The sequence below is a fragment of the Anabrus simplex genome, chromosome 8, assembly GCF_040414725.1.
Source record: "Anabrus simplex isolate iqAnaSimp1 chromosome 8, ASM4041472v1, whole genome shotgun sequence".
NCBI classification, from domain to species: domain Eukaryota; kingdom Metazoa; phylum Arthropoda; class Insecta; order Orthoptera; family Tettigoniidae; genus Anabrus; species Anabrus simplex.
In genome coordinates this window covers 54,882,408-54,906,868 of record NC_090272.1, presented here as the reverse complement: position 1 = coordinate 54,906,868, position 24,461 = coordinate 54,882,408, and positions in this window count along the sequence as shown.

Sequence of the window (24,461 nt, the reverse complement as noted above, 5' to 3'; positions counted from 1 at the left end):
CTGCACGTAGCGGTGGGCATTTAACGTGCCTTGAATACGCACTAGAGGTGACGTGGAATCATACGCAATAGCGCCCCAAACCATGATGCCGCGTTGTCTAGCGGTAGGGCGCTCCACAGTTACTGCCGGATTTGACCTTTCTCCACGCCGACGCCACACTCGTCTGCGGTGACTATCACTGACAGAACAGAAGCGTGACCCATCGGAGAACACGACGTTCCGCCATTCCCTCATCCAAGTCGCTCTAGCCCGGCACCATGCCAGGCGTGCACGTCTATGCTGTGGAGTCAATGGTAGTCTTCTGAGCGGGCGCCGGGAGTGCAGGCCTCCTTCAACCAATCGACGGGAAATTGTTCTGGTCGATATTGGAACAGCCAGGGTGTCTTGCACATGCTGAAGAATGGCGGTTGATGTGGCGTGCGGGGCTGCCACCGCTTGGCGGCGGATGCGCCGATCCTCGCGTGCTGACGTCACTCGGGCTGCGCCTGGACCCCTCGCACGTGCCACATGTCCCTGCGCCAACCATCTTCGCCACAGGCGCTGCACCGTGGACACATCCCTATGGGTATCGGCTGCGATTTGACGAAGCGACCAACCTGCCCTTCTCAGCCCGATCACCATACCCCTCGTAAAGTCGTCTGTCTGCTGGAAATGCCTCCGTTGACGGCGGCCTGGCATTCTTAGCTATACACGTGTCCTGTGGCACACGACAACACGTTCTACAATGACTGTTGGCTGAGAAATCACGGTACGAAGTGGGCCATTCGCCAACGCCGTGTCCCATTTATCGTTCGCTACGTGCGCAGCACAGCGGCGCATTTCACATCATGAGCATACCTCAGTGACGTCAGTCAACCCTGCAATTGGCATAAAGTTCTGACCACTCCTTCTTGGTGTTGCATTTGCTCTGTCAGTCAGTGTATATGTTTGTGAATTATTATTCGAGGCTTCAGCTGGGCTTAGCCTCCGTAGTGTAAGAGTTAGGAGTGACTTGGGTTCGATTCACGGTCTGCCAGATATTGAAGAATGGCAAAAGGGCTGAATGTAAGCGGCTGAATATATGTTTGTGAGTCGGGGATTCAGCCGGCTTTATCACGTACTGGCTTAGCCTCTTTAGCATAACGGTTAGCAGTGACCTGTGTTCGATTCCTGGTACTGCCAGCAGAGATTTAAGAAAGGCTGGTATAGAGCTGGTATACTGTAGCTGCACTACTTCTGGATAAGTGTTTATTTTTAGGTGACTCTGACCACATGCAGGCTACACTAACTATGCGTAACTAAGATATTTGCTATACACCACGTGTGTGTGTGTGACCTTCACAAACGAGTGCTATAATTGTTTTAGAGCTGAGCTGCTACTCTTACTTGAACTGAAGGCACTGAAAATATATTTTTGATTTTTACCCTTAACTGTTTATGTCAGCTTGACAGATTGATAGGTAATAGCAACTTTTGGCTCAGGGAGGAAAGCAATGGGCTTACGCTCACCTTACTTTTAATGTTTCCTCTCTTCATTGATATCTAGAGTAGGCCTGTCGTAATGACAGAGCTGTTGAAAGATCCAACCAACTTTTCAGCCAGACATACACATTAATTCACCCTTAAGAGTTTTAGGTAAAAATCGGCTTTCAAAGATTTTGGGGATTTGATATGTGATAGCTACTTGTAGCTCAGTGTGGAAACTACAAGGACGCATGCAGTTAACCACTTTGATATTGAGTAGGTAAAAACCACTCTTAAACCGTTAGTTGCAGAAAACTAATTTTTAGTAAATTTCTCCTTTATCAGGATGAACTAACCTATGACTGTTCCAACAGTCAATTTGGCATGTTATCCATGACCTGTGCCAGCCCACCTTTGATCATCAATCTTCGCCTACAAAAACAGAACTTATGTAGTATATGATAATATAATTACCCTAATTAAAATTATGAGTTAATTAAAAACGTACTTGCTTGAGTCACATTCTTGAAATTTAGGCCAGAATATACTGTATCTCTTACATACGTCCAACGTTTCCCCTCAAAAGCTCCATGAGCTTTTCCCAAGTCAAATATTTCCATCCAACCATTCATTTTGTCTTGTTTTTTCAGACTCTTGCTGAATGCACCGAAAAAAATATCTTTCCTTCTTTCTATTCCCTTCAAAAGGAAGAAATTCGTTTCTCTTGACACCATTTTAACAATTCTTGCAGGGTTTACAATTTCGTAAATATTACGTTTGGCGGCCGAATATCATTATAAGTGGCATCTGCAGCTTAATATGACAGGCCAAGGTATGACAGACTATCGTGGAACATATGCGAGGATCGCGGAATAACAAAATGCGTGATAATAACGGAGTAATTTCCTATCAACAAAGAAATAAACTGAAATGTAACATTGCAGCATTACGGAATTCACAGAAATATTAAGAGTTCTTTTAATCTTTGCTGCATAACTTACCTTAAAATATATTACGATAAATGAGAAGCGCATAACATAAATCAACGAATGGAATACGAAGATAAACAGCTGATTCGTGTTATGACGTAGTAGCTTTATTGATATATCGTCACCTGTAAAACTTGTAACAATTCACTGCTAATATACAAGAGACTTACAATCTTTTGTGGGACAGAAATGTATAACTCCATACTTTACAAGAACCCACACTAGTAACTTGTAATGTACAAGACCATACTTTTGTGGAATAGCCCTCAAGTGTGCACGGACGATAAAATGTTGTATTCTTAAGTGTTATTCAAGTAAGGAGTGTTACGTAAACTGTCATGCTTTCTCACACTATGTTTCGCATGACGTCAACAAGTAGACTTCAAGTGTGCTGAAGATCATACTTTGCAAGACAGCAGCATGTGTAGACAGAATTTGTATGCCTTTTCTCACTCTTATCTAAGAAAGAAGATTCGACAGCTCTCTTATCAACAGTACGTTAAAAAAAGTACTCGGTAGGGCAATCCGGTTTGCTTGAGAATGTGCTGACACTATGCATTCTCACGCTTATACTGTATTTGAGTATACAGTATATACAGGAGGTTTCGAGTACATTTTGTGCATTCAAGATCCTAGTTGCTGCTTGGTGTATACTGCTAGTGTTTTCTTCTCAAGTAAGTATTTAATTGTTCACTGAAATTTAGTATTACTCTTAATGTTATTGCTTTTAGATCTTCAACACTAGTTGAAACTAACAGATGCATTCCAACGTAACCTTACACGAGAGTAATCCAGCCTCACACTACCTGCATGGGAACATGTTATTACTGTGCTGAGCACATTTATGTCTGGCAAGATTGCATTGATTGGAAGAACTTTTAGTACATACATCACAGTTACAATTATTGAATGATTTAATATTAACTCAGCTATCAAATGTTAAATATAAGTCCACTATATCACTTTGATAACTATTAATGTATGAGGTGCGACGTAAAGCCCTTAGCAAAAAAAAAAAAAATATGAGGTGACGAGTCTTATTGAAAAATACACTGTAATAGGTAAAAAAAGCACTCTATCGCTATGAAGTTTAATGTGTCACTTTAATAGTGAATAAAAGGCAAACCTTGTTACAGTGTCATAGGAAAATATGCGCTTCTTCACTATAAAGAATTTTCACTTATTCACGATAAAGTTTTTTAAAAAATCAATCCTTTATTATATAAACTCTTAAGACTAATACTTTAATACACTTCTTGACTACTTTGATTCTATCAAAGTATTTCAAGCTTGCAGAGAGAGTTACTTTTCAAATGTAAAATATTTGTCTACACAAACAGCATGTGCTTACACAAATTACACGTAGTTCTTATCTTTTGCCAACGGCTGTAGCCGTGTTGAAACACCGGATCCCGTGAGATCTCCGAAGTTAAGCAACATTGGGCGTGGTCAGCAGTTGGATTGGTTGCCACGCGCTGTTGGTGGGGGGTAAGGGAATGGAGGAGCGGAAAGGAACTGGCCACCCTACCGCACGTAAACTCCGGCTCAGGAACACCTCTGAGGAGGTTCGTACCTGCCTTCGGGCAGAATAACCCTTACCTACGTTATTATTTCTCGCACTCGCATACAGAAGCTGAAGTCCCTGACTGATCATTTTATTGACATCTTCATCAGTAAGTGATTTATATGCAGAAGGATAAAAACTGTAACATCACCTGTCGGCAGGTTTACATCAGCGACAATGCTCATTCCGTACTGGATGCTAACAGCGCGGTACTGGATAACTTGAAGTGGCGCGCCTACCGGTAATTCTAACGGCTTTTTCACAGTTCTGCAAAAAATCTGCTCAAGCACAGCCAAATTTTCTCCAATCTCCATAATCTAAAAAGAAAAATGTACACTTGTTAAAACGCATGAAAATGTGAGATTTTTTATACCCTTGGTATAAGGTAATGTTTCAGTAAATCTGTGTTGAACCTCTATAAAAAAAAAGCAATAATGTTAAGCGAATTACTAAATTTATATCTTTACTTACTTCAGAAAAACACTAAGGAAAGCAGTACACCAAGCAGCAATTAACAAGGAGAGGCGGGACCCTGCGTCCAACCGATTTCAACGAGCTTCAATGTTCCTGCTGTGGACCACTCAACTCTAACTCGTGTGTAAGGGTTTAGGTCAACAGGCTTCCATCTTCGAAAAAAAATATAATAATATGAGGGCAAATGTCATGACGCACGATCCACATCGGACTAAGTGGAGGTGATAGAACACTAGAAGGCGAAAAGATTTGACTTAAACATGTCAGGTCTGCAACTTAAGAATTTCCGAAAAATTTATGATTCCCCTAATTCTAATGCAACAAATATACACTTGGATAGTTACAACTCACTCCAGTGGAGCGGTGCCCAATGGTCACCGTACATGTCTACAACTTCGATGACGTGAGTTCGTGTGTCGCCGTAGCTTCATTTTTTGTACAAAATGCAATAATATTTGAGGGGACGTAAAGTGAAGGAAAGTGAGAGTAAAACTGCGAATAAAAATATTAAGTCCGCCTTTGATGTGTTGTGACTAGCGGATTAGCTGCCACCCCCGAAGTCCCGGGTTCGGTCCCTGACTCTGCCACGAAATTGGAAAAGGGGTACGAGGGCTGAGACGAGGTTCACTCAGCCTCGGGAGGTCAAATGAGTAGAAGTGGGTTCGATTCCCACCACAGCCGTCCTGAAAGTGGTTTTCCGTGGTTTCCTACTTCTCCTCCATGCAAATGGATGGTACCTAACTTAAGGCCACATCCCCTCACAAAGCCCCTGTTCAGCATTGCAGGTGAGGCCGCATGGGCAAGGTACTGGTCGCTTTCCCCAGTTGTATCCCCCAGTCCAATGTCTCATGCTCCAGGACACTGCCCTTGAGGCGATAGAAGGGGGATACCTCGCTGAGTCTGAGGGAAAAACCAACCCAGGATGGTAAACAGAATAAAAAAGAAAATATTAGGCAAACTGCAGTACACTTTATTTCCTTCTTTCTTTCTCAATCCGTTTACCGTCTAGGATTGATTATTCCTTCGGACTCAGCGAAAAATCCCACCTCTACCGCCTCGAGGCAGTGTTCTGGAGCGTCAGACATCGGGTCGGGGATACAACTGGAGAGCAGGACAAGTACCTCGCCCAGGCGGCCTCACCTGTTATACTTAACAGGGCCTTATGGGGGGAGATGGGAAGATTGGAAGGGATAGACAAGGAAGAGGGAAGCAAGCTTCCGTGGACTTAAGTTAGGTACCATCCCGGTATTTGCCTAGAGGAGAAGTGGGAAACCACGGAAAACCACTTCCAGGATGGCTAAGGTATGAATAGATCCCACCTCTACTCATTTGACCTCCTGAGGCTGAGTGGACGCCGTTCCAGCCCTCATACCAATTTTCAAATTTCGCGACAGAGCAGGGAATCGAACCCGGGCCTTCGGGGGTGGCAGATAATCACACTAACCACTACAAAGACAGAGGTGGACAACTTTATTTTGTACCTCAAATTGATAGGTATATATAGAGGGAGAGAGATCCAGCGGTAACTGTGCGAATGTTAAGACCCGTATTAATTTTAGGTCGAAAATAAAGTGTAAGTTTACTGCATTTTGGGTAATATTTTTGTTCCCATTTTTAACTACACGTTCCCTCATATATGAATTTATTTATTACAAGAAATACAGCTGTGACGAGACTCGAACTCACGTCTCCGAGGTTCACAGACAAGTACGGAGATCACTAGGCTACCACTCCTGTTGTTTATGATGAAACTCTCCAAGTATATACGCGTAGCATTGGAATAAGGGATTCATCAATTTTTCGGAAATTATTAGGTTGCGGACCAGATATGTTTAAGTAAATTTTATTCGCCTTTTAGTGTTCTGTCACCTCCACTTTATGTGAAGCGGATCCTGCGTCTTGATATTTGACATCATTTTTTTCGAAAACGATAGCTTATTGACCTAAACCGTCATACACGAGTTATTGTTGAGTGTCCCGCACAAAGGTACATTGAAGCTCGTTGAAATCGGTTGGCCGCAGGGTCTGGCCTCTCCTTGTAACTTCTTGAAGCGATCTTCTCAAGCACGGTCAACTTCAACAATCTAAAAGAGAAAAAACGTACACTTGTTAATACACATGTAAAAATTGAACGCAAAATATGAGCTTATTTCTATTCTTGCATAAGGTTATGAATGATTACATCTACCAGTGCTGAACCTCTAAAATTAAAAACAGTAATGTTAAGCGTATTACTAAATTTAGATCTTTTCTTTCTATTTCTTGCTTTATTTCATTATCTGTTTACCCTCCACGGTTGGTTTTTTTCCCCGGACTCAGTGAGGGATCCCACCTCTACTGCCTCAATTGCAGTGTCCTGTAGCGTGACTCTTTCGGTGGGGAGATAAAACTAGAGAGGAGGATCAGTGCCTAGCCCAGGCGGCCTAACCTCATTTGCTGAACGGGAGCCTTGGGGGGGGGGGGGAAGTTTGGAAGGGATAGACAAGGAAGAGGGAAGGAAAAACCGTGGCCTTAAGTTAGGTACCGTGCCGGCATTTGCCTGGAGGAGAAGTGGGAAACCACGGAAAATCACTTCGAGGATCGCTGAGGTGGGAATCGAACCCATCTCTACTCAGTTGATCTCCGGAGGCTGAGTGAACCCTGTTCCAGCCCTCATAACACTTTTTCAAATTTTGTGGCAGAACTTGGATTCGAACCCGGGCCTCCGCGGGTGGCAGCTAATAACTATAAACACTACACCACAGAGGCGTACTAAATCTTCACTTACTTGAGAGAAAGACACTAGCAGAAGCAGTACACCTTGCAGCACCTAGGTTCCAGAAGCGATCTGCTCAAGCACGTTCAACTTCACCAATCTAAAAGAAAAAAACGCACACTTGTTAATAAGCACGTAAAAATGGAACGCAGTGGTGAGATCTTTTCTCTGCTCTCGTATGAGGTTATGTTTGAGTACTTCTATTAATTTTAAGTGGTTTTGAACCTCTATAAACTATAATTTTAAGAGTAATACTAAATTTCAATAAACAATACAATTTTTACTTACTTGAGGAAAAATGTCACTAGCAGGAGCAGAACGTCAAGCAGCAACTAGGATCTTGAATGTAAAAATGTACTTCAAAACGTCTTTATATATACTCAGATATAAGCGTGAGAATCCATAGTGTTGGCACATTCTCAAGCAAACCAGATACGAATAATTTTTTAATTAATCTTGATAAGAGAGCTGTCGGATTTTCGTTGTTAGATACGAGTGGACGCGTACTAATGCAGTATACACATGCTGCTGTCTTATAAAACATGATCTTCAGCACACCTACAGTTTCATTGCTGACGTCATGAGTAATTTAATGTCTTTTTTACCTAAAAAATGTTAAAGGTGATTTAATTCGTATGTTAATTTGGAAAGTTGTTGGAATTTTAACAGCTCTGCCATTATGATAGGAATAGTCTAGATTACAGAGACCATATGAAGTGCGGGCAACTCGGTTCGATTTCTGATTGGCTGTGCCTGTAATTGCGCTCGATCCGCCATATTCCTCCCTAGCACTGTATTGTAAACACGTAGTTTTAATTGTTGTAGTTCGCAGAGTTGGTGAAAATGCCGCGTTGTTAGGCTTTCGGCTGTACCAACAGGCTGGAGAAAAGATTTATCATGGAGGTATTTCGCATTGGCCCATTTCTAAAAAAGGAATAAACCGCCATGGTTAAAAGAGAAGTGTACTCTCCTACTGAAAAAATCGCGATTATGTGAAGTAAATCCAACGAAATTTTTAAAGGTTTTCTAAGAATCCACAATATAGTTGACTGGACTGACCGTTATATTATTTTATTTCACTAGGCACACTGTGAGCCACATATGTGTAAAAAATTACGAGAGGATGGGGAAATAATTCTGAGATGTAATTCAGTTTCCGCAAAATTCTCTCACTGACAGTCTCCGAAAAGAAGGAAGCCTCCCTACACTCGGAAGCCATGCTGTCCAAAAATAAGAAATATGCAGAAAGAGAGGAAAATACATGTTCTATTCTAGTAGACACTGCAGTGACAGGTACGGAAGAGAATGTTGTAATTTTAAACTCAAAAACTGTTTCACTGAACGAGCCTGCAAGAGCAAGTTGCAGCCTGCCTCATTCAAATATAGACACAGTAGAATCCTTGATTGAGAGGTAGCGGCGGTATGAAAACCATTACAAAAGTTCGAGAAGTAAAATTTCAGACTGAAATACACGTGTTCTAAATGTAAACGTATTATCAGATAAAACAAGGTAAATGATATGCCCAGCGTAAAGAAAAACCTGAGGAAAGTGTTCAGTAGTAATCAGATTTGTTTATTAAGCGCTAAAAAGACACTTGGTCAAATGTAATAAATTAATACACTCTCAAATTAAAATGTTCTTGTGGAAACACAGTCTAATGAGAGCACTTAAAGCAAAATTATCCGCTTTCTTCCCTACGAACCCTTCATAGGATAGTTCAGAACATTTCTTTTCAGCTCGCATTCTACAGAGTGTTATTAAGTTATTCAAAATAAGAGCTGATCTTTCTTCAGTGAAGAAAAACAATGTGTCTTAATAATGGGTGAAATTTCCAAGACACCAGCGAATGAATGTGGCAATTCATGCAATACATTCACTGGGAAACTTACCTTATCTTGCCACAATGGACGAGCTACACATTGTTTAGTGTTCATGTCGGGTGGATTAACAAGGAGATGGAAACAGACGATTGCATACTTTTTCACTGGAGACGTAAAAGATGACGCTGTTATTTCAGACATTATAATGAGAACCCAAGAAATAGGTGTTAATATTTTGACAGCTGTGTGAGAAATAGGGGCACCAAATCAAGGATTTTACATGAGTGTCTGTGTAATTGCAGGATGTCACGGGAAGGTACATAATTGCTTCTTGCCTCCTTGTGATGAAAACGAGAAAAACTACGTTATTCCATATTCTGTTCAATTTTTCAATAATGTTAAAGGCACTATCCCACAAACAATTACTGAAGAATTTCAACTACCGTTTGTTCAGTTCGAGATATTCCATGTAGAGGAACTAATTGCATACCAACAGAAATTCAATTTCAAGTAAGCACCGAAAGTTACTGAGGAAGATGTGTACCCAACTCACTTCAATACGATGCGGTCGTTAACTTCAACCAAGATGATAAGTTTTTCTGTCAGCAGTGGTCTAAAGATCCTGGTTAAAGAATTAGATCGTCCAGAATTTTACACTACTGCTGCTTGGTCCGTAGAATTAGTTGAAAAATGTTTTGCACTTATGACTTCTGTTAGGACAACCATGGCATTCTGCAAACACGATTCTGATACATATAAGGAAAATATTTCTTTCCTAAAATGTTTTGTCTACATCTTTTCTAAATCTTAAATTAGGAGTGAGAAGTGCTTGACAACCTGTACAAACTGAAATGATTCTCTGCATACTTGATATGCAGGCTGTGTTACTGAATAAGTACCAGTATCATTTTACTCTAACTTTCAGGTTCAAACAAGAGACATTACAGAATATTTACAGTCCTGTAATATCCAAGCAACCTGTCCCTGCAGCATTTCAGTTCAAAAAGAACTTGAAGATGACCATGCTCTCTCAACGGGTGAAGGATGTGAGAATAAGTAACTATGATGAGGATGATAGGGAGGCTCTAACAGATATTCTTGATTGTGCTAAGCAATTAGAGTGTCAGCAGAAAGTGCAAACTCCAGAATCTGATAAACCTCGGCATTTCAGCAAAACTCCTGTGAAAAGATTTATCTGTATTGTTTGCTAGGTTATCTAACAACTGGGTCCCGGTACTCTATATAACACTAATCAGAGAGAAAAAAATGGAGGGGATCCGACACTTCGAAAAATGAAGGTATCGGCCAAAGAAGGACAAATACGACGAAGGGCGCGGAAATGAAAAGACTTGCAAGGCCTCGAGTGCTCTAATACCGTCGGGGTCGGGAATAAACAAGAGTTGATGAAATGAGGAGCCTGAAACAAGTTAGTGGATACAATGCCAAGCATCAGCTCAGGGCCCCTTGGTCGCCAATCCACACTCCCATGTTAAGAGCCACTAGGGCTAGTTTTAATCGCCTCATACCACAGGCAGAGGATGCCTTGTGTGTTATTACACCGCCCCCACACACAGGAGCTGTTATCTAATTAGGCCCTAAGAACTTTAAAACGAATTCCTGGCACTGCGAGAAATTTTTAAAGTTTATAGCTGTATTGCTTACTTTATAAGAGGTTAGATCAAATTAAATGTTTCAAAGGGAGCACATTATGGTTTGTAAATGAGCTTATTGTTCAGTTTGTTTTATAAATGGAAGAATTGTTGTCTAATTATATTGATGTATTGAAGTTACAAAGCTGGTTTTTGGTATCTAAAATGAAGAACGAAATTTCTGCAATTACAGTAAATTCTGGCTCAGTAGGAAGCACTTCTACGCTGACAACGTGGGCTGTTATTGTTTGAACTGCTACTCTGAATGTATCTCCTAAACCTACTCCCATGGCTATACAGCGCAGAATTCAACAATGCGAGGTATCATCAGCAAACGCCGCACAATTACGTGTCCTAAACAAATATGGCTGATAATGACAATGATTGTTATATGACTGTATAATTTTAATACAAATTATTTAACGTAACCCTTAATATTGACAGTTATAAATTATAACACACAGCTAAATCCAGCAAATTCCTTAGTATATTAATTCCAGTGATGAACACTGCACTGCTGTTGCTTTTCCACACTTATTTGTACACCTTTCCATCCCCTGCAAATGGTGACTGTTCAATGGACCAATCATCTAAACAATCTAGGTCAATGGGTTTGTCACTCGCCGGACCTAACCTATACAAACCTACTGTATGGTCTTTGTGCGAAGGGGAAAATATTAACTCACATTTTGTCCACAATTGTACATAGGCGCTGCTATTGCATATCGTATCTCTAACCTAGCTTCTTGGGAAGGGTACCGAACATTTACCCTCATTTTCCCTGCACATGTACTGAGATGGATCCTGTACACCTAAACAAAGTCTAATCTAAATTTAAAAAAAGGTGCAAATTTTACGTACCATTATGGAGAGTGGAGGTCAGCAGCAAGCCAGAGGAAAATGTGCACTCTGTTCTTTAAAGGGAATGCACTCTTGAACTAAAATTGGCAAAGGTATCGAAATATATGATGCTTTCTCCTGCCCAATGTCGTAAAATATGATATAGTATGCGAACCTTTTCTTGAGCCCTAGTTCCCATTCAGCACTATGGAGCTCAGGGCTCAAGAAATGGTTCGCGTACTATACTTAATTCCTTCTTTAGACTAACGAATCTTTGATTAAAGTGCACCAAAACGCAGTGAAGTGACCTATTTCACATAATAAAAGTTTAAACTTCTAAAAAACTATATTCTCCTTCGCACTAACCCACCAACGATTGTTCCGCCGAGAGAACCTAAAAATATAATTTATCCTTTCCCTTTCTCTCGTTATTCACTTAGCAACCTGCCCGCACATTAACAATGAATTGGTGGCATGGCAACCAATAACTTATTTATTAATATAGCAAGCAATCAAATCTCAGTTAAATAGTGCGCCAACCCAAAGTCCATTCCCTCAGTTGGTTGCAATTCCAAGGGATTAACTATGTCCCTCACAACAAATTAACATCACACAAAGGTGAACTGCTTGCGCTGGTGAGGACTTATACGACTGTATAATGTCTTCTCAGATCAAAATGTAGTGAAAAACCTCAATGTAAATTTCCTGTCAACTTACGTCTGTAATAGTTTATTTTTATGAATGGCCAGCCGTAGCAAAATGCGAATGTTACCTGTTATCGTTCTGAGTAAGCTCGTCATGTACGAAGTTTAGGGTTGTATTTTAAAGCCATTAACCTGTAGCCTACCGGGCTTTATAGGTTAGTGCATATTTGTTCTGTCGTAGGGAAAGAGGGAACGTTTATGTACGGATGGTTAACGTTTTTGATCGTCATACGGCGGTAAGTAAAGTCATGTCCTTATCCCGAGGTGGTGCAGTATTTTTCAAGCACACCCCCAATGGAGGTGAGCCGCGTGTTACATTTTAACCACATACCAGCCCTTCTGCCATTCTTAAATGTCTGTCAGTAGCGGGAGTTGAATCCGGGCCTCTACAGAAGTGGACATACGCCAGTGAAAACCTATATTTTTTCGTCATGTAGTAAACCTTTCTGTCGTCGAAACTTCATTTAAGGTTGTACATTGGGAGGAAAAAGTGTGAGCCAGATCGTAGTGAACGTAATGAAAGAATCGCTGAATCGCTCTCCGTACCATATGCTTGATTCAATGCTTACTCGAATAGCCTGCTTTATTTTAGGAACAGTGAAGTGTTTTATCTCCCTGGTGGGTAAACGGATTAAGAAACGTAGAAAAGAAAATAATTATATGTAGAGCAGTCTAGCCACCTACGTACATTACACATTGTTGCTCTCCCTGATGGTGCCAGCCCCACTGTGATCTGGTCGAGAGCTCCAAGTAATATGCAAACACTTAGACAGAGCTCTACCTAGTACAGCTCCTGCAATAATGTCGATATCGTATATAGACAAACACTGCGTGACCGAAGGTCATGGGAAGACACTGAATGTGATGTTGCTCATTGACAAGCCCCCGAAATGGCAGCAGTACGGCGTGGCATCGACTCGACAAGGTTTTGGAATCGTTCTGGAGGGATCTGGACCCACGAATCTTGCACTGCTACCCACAACTATTGGTCTTGTGTAGTTGGTGCGGGGTTCGTGGAGCGTACACTAGCATCCACCCCATCCCATAAATGCTCGATCGGATTAAGTTCTGGGGATCTGGATGGCCAACCCATGGTCGAACCTTCACTGGAGTGCACCTCCAACCACCTGCGTGCCACCGCAGAGCGGTGATATGGTGCATTATCCTGTCGAAACATGGCATCTCCATCAGGATACTTTAGGACCAGAAATTGGTACTGATGATCTGAAAGAATGTCCACTATGCCAGGAAGGGGATACGTAGTTGGACAGGTAGATTGTTCAAGTATTTAGAATGTGTATTCTTCCAGGATGGTAATTTACTAACTGAGATTGATTCAAGGTGCAGCAACGCTGATGCAGTGTGCTGGTAGTTTCGTTCAAATGTATTCTGTAAGAGGGAAGTCAGTTTCCGGACGAAACTATCTTTTCACTGGTCTGTTTTCAGACCAAATTTACTTTACAGGTGTGGAAGCTGGGTGGACTCAGGATATCTTATTCATTAGTTAGAAGTAACAGTAGCGAGTAGTAACAGTAGGAGTAGCTGGTACCGGTGGGAACAATGGTAGAAGGGTACTCGGAATGAGGACATAAAGGCTAAGTTAGGAATAAACTCGATGGATGAAGGCGTACGTGCAAGCAAGCTTCGGGAGTGGAGACATGTGAGGCGATTGAATTAGGATAGGTTAGGGCTCTCTAAAGACTAGGTTTGCTCGGCCGCCATTATGGTTCATTCCTGCACTACGTTGGTAAGGCAGTTGACCGCCCCAGCCTTGTATATCCCTCTTTTTTTTTTACTGTTCTCCAAGCTAGACAATAATGCTAAACTAACATACTGTAAAAATACTCATTCTCAATATTACTCAAACGGTTACTCAAAATAAATATTAGTATATTTCGTATATCACTGTGAAAATTTTACTCGAGACGGTGATTGTAAAAGCAAGGCTGTTGATAATTTGCCTTTTAACAAACAAACTAGGCATGTACTCTCACTGGAGAAATATTAGAAAAAATAGCTTACTAATAAAACAGTTTATTATTATTATTATATTATTGATAAGTAAAATAGGTTGTTCGTAAGCTATGCGCCGCAGTACCGTCAAATAAAATGAGGGACACCGTGGTATTGATATAGGCTAGTCTACTTTCATTCTTAAATCGTGGAATTTGACGTGGTAATCGGTCAGTGTCCAAGATATATAAATTGTGATAGAAGATTTTGATACCATATGATCTCAGTCGTTATTTCGTACTTCGTGAAATTGATTCAGCGCTATTTTCAATGTTGTCGAAATAATAAGAAAAATATTCATCAAACAAAAATAACTCTGAAATGTGATGTACGAAGACGAACACATCGAAGCAACTGGGATTTTTTAAGTTTATTTCTTTCTTCTAAAATTGATTCCTTTTTCTTATTTGCCAGCATTTAAAAAATTGCATTCTGTGTGCAAAATAAACTTAATTTTTGGTGAGTGTTATGAATCTCATCAGCTTATGCAGTTGTAATGAACAGAGGATTTTAGTTTATTCAACGGAACATTCATGAAACAAATGTTATGTTATTATAAATTACATTCAGGAAGAAAATACTGTAGGAATAGAGTAACTACTTCTTTAGCTGAATATTCTCTCCCAACCTGAAGTATTGCACTGATAATCAGCTACCAGTGACTTGTAAGGGCAATGACCCACAAGCTGTGGAGAATATTGAATATTTTTGACTTTGACAAAGTTAACAGTACTGTTTTATTTTTTACAGAAGTTTCTCTGGTTTGAGAAGTAGTATGATTTCTCAACACGACTCACCTTATTAAACTTCAAAGTGTTGCAACATTGGTTATCTTGCTCAGGCAGCATATTAAAAAAAAAGATTTTTAAGTAATATTTTACAAATTTACTGTATCCTTTTATTCCAATAGGCCCTATTTATAAAACAATAACACTCTATTGCTTGTTTACATTTTCTCTTCTTTTCCGAAGAAGTCCCATATGTTTTACCTCGTTTCCTTACATTCTTGTTAAAGTCCACAACAGCATAGGATCGAATTTTGAAGAACTGTCTAACCTTTTTTTTATTTCAAATTACAGCATGTTGGAGAACATGTACTGGTACATTTATCATTCAGAATGTTCTCTTTTACAAGATTTGCACCATTTTTAATTATATAATGCTTATAGATCCTATAGAAGATCTCACAGTTACAAATTAATTTAATAACTTCACAATTTGGTTTCTTTAGGCACCCAATTAAAAAAAACGAATGTTTCAGAGCTTGAGTCAGAAAGCTCATACTTTAAAACCTGCCTGCATATAGGCTTACCACAAATCTTGGTTTTCAATAATTTGTTTGTTGTACTGTTACCAATGTTAAACAAATTATTTCTGTCCTATGAAACTAGTTTTTACAAATATTGTAACTGTGGTGTTTGGATGTTGGAACTTCTGTTGACGGACTTTGTGGGAAGAACTGAATATTGAATGATCAATGTGACTGTATTAAGGGGTGTAGTAATGTCAGTGGGAACTGGATGCAAGTTTAAGTTAGCAGTTGAAGAAAAAAATGTAGCAGAGGCAGTGGAGGTATAATGCAGATCAGGAGGTAATCTAAACAACCTGCATCCCGCAGTAGAGACATTACTACAATTAGGTGCAGAACAACCCACCATTATGTAATAAATATCTACTCAAATATAGCACTACTCTGTCCATGCACGCGGTTATTTTAAAGCGATACGTTCAATGCGACGAAGCGAGGGCACGTAGGAGAAACTAGAGTGTGATCACATGGCCCACTGCACATGTATGAACCAAAATGGTGGCTAAGCATACCCATCTTATAGAGCCTTAGGATAGGTTACCTAGGAGAATAATGAACTCCGTTATGGAGGGTAACAGAAGTAGAAGAAGACTAAAGGGGCCCATAGACGTGCAATATTATTGCACAATATCGGGGTTTGTGCAATAAAATTGATAGTGTGTATTTAATATTGAAGGGTTGTTCAATATATTGTACGAAATCACGAAAGTTTGAAATATATTGCGCAAATCGCAAAATACTGTGCTGTGTGTTGGCAATATTGTGCAATATCCCGTCCTCCCGCCAGCTGGTATCAAGAAGCGTTGGAGAAAGTATCGTGATGGCAGGCAAAAAAAGGAGGAGAAAAGTTTATTTTAGAGTTTATCGAAGTGTACCATGGCCTTCCAGCTCTGTGGGACGTTAAGAGCAAAGCGAGGAGTTCATCATACAATTCACCATTCATGCGCAGAAGGTTTCGAAAATCATTTGGTACCCATTTTCTCAGTTCATTGAGTAAATTTCCATGAGTGTACTTTTCTCTGTCTAGAAACCACTGTTTGGCCCTTGTGCTTCTTTTCCGTTTCTGCTTCTTTTTGGCACTTACGCCCACGGCGATCAAAACGCAGCAAAGATCAGTGTCACTCAATATAATCACCAAATAAAATACCGGCATGGACTGAGTATATATTGCAACGCATATTGTACGTCTATGACCGCTTTGCACAATATATTGCACAACTATCAATATTATCTCCACACGTTTCTATTTATTGCACAAACTCGATTTTTGTGTAATAATATTGTACGTCTATAGGCAGCTAACAATATATTGTACAATCCACTTTGAACAATAATATTGCACGTCTAAGGGCCCCTTAAGACGACTATTGTTAGACTCAGTTTGTAATGACTGAAAAAACCAAACGAAACCAATCCCCATGGCACTACAGCCCTTGAAGGGCCTTGGCCTGCCAAGCGACCGCTGCTCATTCCGAAAGCCTGCAGATTACGAGGTGTCGTGTGGTCAGCACGACGAATCCTCTCGGCCGCTATTCTTGTCTTCCTAGACCGGGGCCACTATCTCACCGTCAGATAGCTCCTCAATTCTAATCACGTAGGCTGAGTGGACCTCAAACCAGCCCTCAGGTCCAGGTAAAAATCCCTGACCTGGCCGGGGCCTCCGGTAAGAGGCAGGCACGCTACCCCTACACCACGGGGCCGGCGTAATGACTGAAAGATAAGAGATATAGGACTAAACGAGGCCACATAATTAGTTACAAACAGAGAACTGTGGCGACGTTTAGTAAGTTCACAGAGGCTTGCAGAATGAACGCTGAAACGCATAACAGTCTACTGTACCTTCTGACTACAATGAAGATGAATACTTTTTTACATTTAATATAATCCGTAATGGATTGTAATGAAACGTAGAAAATACGGTGAGATATACGCTACAGGTTAGACAGTATCAAAGAGATTTGTTAAATTGTTTGGTGTCATTTTTGTTGTATAGGGTAACAGGTTTGTATTGAACATTTTAAGATATTATCTTTTAAATGAAAGTGTAAGGGTCCGCTGTCTGTAATTCATTTATTTTGACTTATTTTGATATATTTATACGTTTTAGGTCAACTTAAGATCATGCCATTAGCTTTTAGCTTTCGCGTTTATTTAAAAAAAATTTTGTTTGTTTGTTTGTTTGTTTGTTTATTCCACCATCACGGGAGAAAGGGCTAGATATATCTCAACCAAACTTTGTATTTAGAATCAACTCATTCAGGAGCAGGTTTCGATATGCACATCATTTAAAAATCATTGAACAGACTGGGGTTTATCGGAATACCAGAAGAGGTTTAATCATTTCCTTCTACACTATTAAATATATCTCGATCAAACTTCACGTTTAGAGTAAACTCATCCAGGAGCAGGTTTCAATAGGCATTTTACTTAGATATCACTGAATAAAGTGGGGGTTTATAGATAGAACCGAAGAGGTTCTTTTCAGTTTTCTCTTACACTATTGACTGTATCTCTGCGAGCCTTCATATTTAGAGTCTAATCATCCATGGTCAGGTTTCGATATGCACATCATTTAAAAATCACTGAACAGACTGGGACTTTATAGAAATAAAAGAAGAGTTTTCAATATTTTCTTACACTGTTGATTATATCTCGATCAAACTTCATATTTAGAGTCTACTTGTCCAGGAGCAGGTTTTGATATGCATCTCATTTGAAAATCATTGCATAGACTGGGTGTTTATAGAAAGACCGACTATTGGTTATATGTAAAATGTATGGACTTTATGTGAAACGCCCTTCATTTTAAATCATTTTTGTTATGTACAATACATAATTTCGCTCACTCTTCAAATGACGGAAAAAAATATTCTTTTCTAAGGGCTTCACTTATCTCGGAATGTGTCTCACAACCTTGCTCCAGGCTTCCGCACTTACACTGCTACAGGTTCCCAAAGAAATCTTTGAACTTCCGAAGCTGTGATGAGTCTGTTTTCTTCTTGGTGGCGTGCCAATCTTTTGCGATGCCTGGTGTATAGAATATTTGAACTAATTCCAATTACCTGTTGTATGAGAGGGTGAACTTCCAAGAAAGGTGCCTGAAATTAGTTTAAGGATTTGAGGATCAATTCTTGGTGTTCTAAAAGTTCTCATTTTGGATTTATTTGGTTGAAACCTTATTTTTACTAATGACAAGTGATGGTCTTGACTTTAATGTTCATTCTCTCTGATTCTGCCTGGTAACTGCTACATGATCAGTTTGAAATTGGCCTTGCTGATCATTGGCGGTTTTCCAAGTTTTCTTCTTGCTGGGTAGTGCCAGAAAGTGTGTTGGCATTATTTTTAAATCAAACGTTTGGTAAAAGTCAATTAATATTTCACCATTTTGGTTTTTCATACAATCCCACTGTTTTCCTGAATTTCTTTTCTGCACCAACTTGTGCTACAAAATCTCCCATCAACCCTTTGACGTGGTGTCCTGGAATTTTGTTTGTTACTTCCTCCAGTACTTCCCTGAATTCATATACCTTTCTGCGTACATTTTCTATTATAGATACGTATTGCTTCATGTATATGCCTTGTTTCGCGTTTTAATCGAAAGAAGTTAAATTCTTTCGGAAGGTGATGTGAAATAATGTACGGAATCTGTGATAATTTTTTCTCAGTCACTATTGATCTGCATTTAGGGAAGTCGCCCGGGTGGTAGATTCTCTATCTGTTGTTTTCCTAGCCTTTACTTAAATGATTTCAAAGAAATTGGACATTTATTGACCATATCCCTTGGTAATTTATTCCAATCCCTAACTCCCCTTCCTACAAACGAATATTTGGCCCAATTTGTCCTCCTGACTTCCAACTTTATGTTCATATTGTGATCTTACCCACTTTTAAAGACACCACACAAACATATTCGTCTACTGATGTCCTCCCATGCCATCTCTCCACTGACAGCTCGGAACATTCCACTTAGTCGAGCAGCTCGTCTCTTTTCTCCCAAGTCTTCCTAGCCCAAACTTTGCAACATTTTTATAAAGCCATTTTTTCGTCGTAAATCGCCCATACAAATCGATTTGCCTTTCTTTGGATTTTTTCCAGTTCTTGAATCAAGTAATCCTGGTGAGTGACCCGTACACTGGAACCATACTTATATGCCTTCTCCTTTAACTCCTTACTACAACCCCTAAATACCCTCACAACAATGTGCAGAGATGTGTACCCTTTATTTACAATCATATTTATGTGATTACCCCAATGAAGATCTTTGCTTGTATTAGGACCTAAGTATTAACAATGATCCCCAAAAGGAACTTTCACCCCATCAACGCAGTAAGTAAAACTAAGAGGACTTTTCCTATTTGTGAAACTCACAACCTGACTTTATCATCATACCTGTGCCTACTGTCCATCTCACAACATTATCGATTGTCATTTTACAGTTACTCACAGTCTTGTAACTTATTTATTACTTTGTACAGAATAACATTATATGCAAAAAGCCTTATCTCTGATTCCACTTCTTTACACACATATAAGGAAATATAAAGGCCCAATAATACTGCCTTGAGCAATTCCCCTCTTAATTATTACAGGGACAGATAAAGCTTCGCCTACTCTATTTCTCTGAGTTCTACCTTCTAGAAACATATCCACCCATTCAGTAACTCTTCTGTCAAGTCCAATTGCACTCATTTTTGCCAGTAGTCTCCCATGATCTACCCTATCAAATGCATTATATATGTCAATCGCGATACAGTCCAATTGACCTCCTGAATCCAGGATATCTGCTATATGTTGCTGGAATCCCACAAGTTGAGTTCAATGGAATAACCTTTCCTAAATCCAAACTGCTTTCTATCAAACCAGTCATTAATTTCGCAAACATGTCTTATATAATCAGAAAGAATGCTTTCCCAAAGCTTGCATGCAACGCATGTCAAACTGACTGGCCTGTAAATTTCAGCTTTATGTCTATCACCCTTTCCTGTATACACAGGGTCTACTATAGCAACTCTCCATTCATTTGGTATAGCTCCTTCATGCAAGCTATAATCAAATTACTTCAGATATGGTACTATAACCCAATACATTGTATTTAATATATCCCCCGGAACCTTATCAAATCCAGCTGCTTTTCTAGTTTTCAACTTTTGTATCTTACTGTACATGTCATTGTTGTCATGGGTAAATTTTAATACTTCTTTAGTATTAGTATTTAGTATATCTAGATATTATCTCTGTAACCAACAAGATTTACAGTTTTTGAAGCGGAATCTAAAATAAACAATTGGGATATTATAAAAATTATAGCCTATGGTAGGAATCATTTTATTGTAATAAAACACGATGTTGAGTGACAGTATGAGTCATACGCTTTTAATGAGGGGCAGATTAAGGAATATATTGTAGTAGATGACAGTCTTCCAATGACAAATAGAGGATCTTCTATCCTAGCCCCAGGGTTGACAGAGAAGTAGTCCAGCAGTGCAGCTGACAATAATTTGATACCAGCATTGGGAAGCCAAAGGAATAAAATGTTGTTGAAAAGGAAGACGTTGTGTTAAAGGACCAGTTGATCGCACTGAGGAATAGTAAGGACCTAGTGATAAATCTGAAGGCTAACAGTGAGGCAACATCGATGATAGATATAGAGGTGTGATTAACCATTCAAGATTGCCACAAGAATATTGTATTAAAGTGAGAAATACCCAATTGATTTATTAGGATTGTTAATTACAGTTTTTTATTCGTTTTGTCATGACGTTGCTTGATTATTATTAGTAATAATTTCATTGGTAACATATTAGCTACAGATTTTGCAAGCTGTCATGAACTCATTTCGTGAATACATAATTGAACCTTACATTTTGCCAGGTTGGAGAGCCATGAGATTGACTTATTTATAGTCGTGTTTGACGGTGATATTAGTGACTTATACTGACTGGATACTGAAATCAACCAATATAGTCATCATTCAATTAATATAAACTGATAAAATTCTTTTTTGGACAGTTTCGTCTGGAAACAATGTGTTTGTATATATTTGTGAATAGTTAGTGTAGGATGTCATTGTTTCCAGCTATGTGATTTTTATATGTCTTCGTAGGCTATTTATTTGTCTGTGTCTCTTTTTATGAATATTAGTTTATATTTTGTGGTTTTCCTTAAGTGGGAGAGTCATTATCCCTACCTTAATTTACGTTAATTAAAGGCAGCACTCGCGTACAACACGGAAAGAAGCGTTTTAGATTAAGCAACAACAACAGATAATTTGAGTGAGTTACTGAATTAGAACTTTCGTGAATTAAATTTACGAATATTTGAAACTGTATATTAATGAACCATCATTGTATTTGTAGACAGTTCAGTAACCACTAGCAAATAAATAACTGTAAAATGCGAAAATATTCCTTATGTAACGGATTTGTCTTCTTTTTACACATTGAGGATTGTTTTTCTTTCTAAAAAGTAATTTGTTATGATGGGTTTTTTTTGGAAAACAAAGGTTGATTAAATAATCTAAGTAAGAGTTAATGGCAATCACCAAAGGTGTAATGGATTAATTGGCCTGTGATTGTTCTGAATAACTAAATTTATTATACACAGTGGTAACAATTAAAGTTGACATCAGTGGCTATATTATTATTATTATTATTAGCGTGGTATGAAAATGTGTTGCCTAGTCTTTATAATGATCTAATAAATAGTAGACACAAGTTTCTAATCATCTGGAAGCACCTAATTATGCATTTTAAAAATTAATTATAACTTCAATTAATTGTGATGTCAACATACTTTTTTAATTGTAACTTCTGTAATATTTCATTATTGATGTTATCAAGTTTTCATTTGATGATTGTAAGCGTCTTGGGTACGCTATTATTTGATATCCGCTGCATTTTATTAAGTTAAAACTTCTTCTTTTACTTCTTCTTCTTATTAAAACAATATTAGCTTGAAATTGTGTATATATTTTGATGCATGATTGTCATGGACACAATAATATTGTCGTAGCTACAGCCTTTGATTCTGATTGTACATTACATTCATTGGTAATGGATAATTGCATTTTTCTTATTTTTTCTTGGGTACGATTAATTAATTTTATATACAATTTTCATGAATCAGTCTGTGTCAAGGTCTTTTATTTCGTTAGATAGTAATCCTTGGTTAGGCATTCCCTTATGCATCCATGAAGCGGCGACAGGGGCTGATCACCAATGAGACGAGTCTCAAGATTTCGGTGGATATATTTTTTCTAGGGGCAGCCATGGCAACAGGGAACTTCAAGTCAACACCGAAGCAGCTATCCAAGGGTGCAGTAAGGCGGCTATCTTGCCTAGTAGAACCTGCCTCAGTTTCCAAAAGTTAGGTAATAAAAGTAATGGGTCATAATTTGTAAGCTGTGAGGCACTGAGGCAGCCCTCTAGTTAAGGTCTATACGAATACAGTATAGCAGTCATCGTGCACAGTACCCTTAGCCTCAGTTCTCGAACGTCAGGCTGTGATTGTTCTTAGTAACTAAATTTATTATACACAGTGGTAACAATTAAAGTGACATCAGTGGCTGAGGCAGCCCCTGAGGCAACTCTGTAGAGATAGGCATATAAGAACAATGTATCGCCATTAGCTCCTGGTCCATCTCCTTAAAGTTAGTGTCGTACAACCAATGTACAGCATCCACCTTGCCTTGGGGGTCCTAGCACTAGGAAGTTGTACGCAGCCGCCATCTTGCGCAATATCCCCTAGACCGTCTCCTTAAATCCTATGTCTCCCCTGAGTCGGCTTTCTTCATAAGAGCTTATTTATAGTCGCCATCTTGCGCATTAGCCCCTGAGGCTATCTTTCTCAATAAGAGCCTATATATAGCCGCCATCTTGCGTATTAGCCCCTGGAGCTAGTTTTCTCAATAAGAGCCTGTGTATTTCCGCCATCTTGCGCAATCTCCCTTAGGCCATCTCCCTAAGTCCTACGTCCCCCTAGACCAGATTTCTTCATAAGAGCCTATATATTGTGCCCTTTTCAAGGCATGTGTGGCGGTGCTACTCTTGATTGAATGTTGCCCCGGCTGCTCCGAAAATAAAAACATCAAAAAATACTCACCACGCACGTAGACTCTCTCTCTCTCCTTGGGTGTGGAAACGTCCTTCAGCTTTCCTAGAGGTTGTCGGGCCACAACAAAATTGGCGTGAGGAAGTAAAAATAACGGTGGGTCAGCTAACTACAAATAACGTTACCCAAGACTGAATCGAATAAATGAACGTAGTTTATTAACAAAAATCGTAAAAGAAAACAAAAACAAAATTTAAGCGAAGTGAAATAAAATGGATTTAAAGAAAAATAACTGGAAGGAAAAAACTCAAAATCTTCCCATACAATCTACCTCACATAAACTTGGATGTAGGTCACAAAATTAAAATAACGAACATCACCATGAACGAAGTTCTACGTCGATAGACGCTAAATATAGAAGAAACCAGTGGTCTACCAAACGAGACTCCACTCATAGGAATGTCTCAGATTTACAAACAAAACTAAAAATGTAAATAATGGAATTATATAATTTATCAATTAATTAATTAATCAAAATAGTCTGAGACCACTAACGGGTATCTTAAATTCACAATTCTAGACTTATCAATCTCACAAGTTACCCAACTGTTAACAACTATATTTAAGTAAAAAAGCAAGAATGAAAGAACCATGAACACTCTTTCCGTTGCGTAAAATATCACTTTTAATTTATATAACCCTGCCCCGTAATTTAACTGGTGGCTGAACGAAAATATCACCAAAAACTGTGTTTCAAATAAAACGAAATTTATACTAGAAATTAATTTTTCTGCCACGATATACCTTACATTAACTTACTGTGATAGTTCCGGACAATCAAAACAAAAATA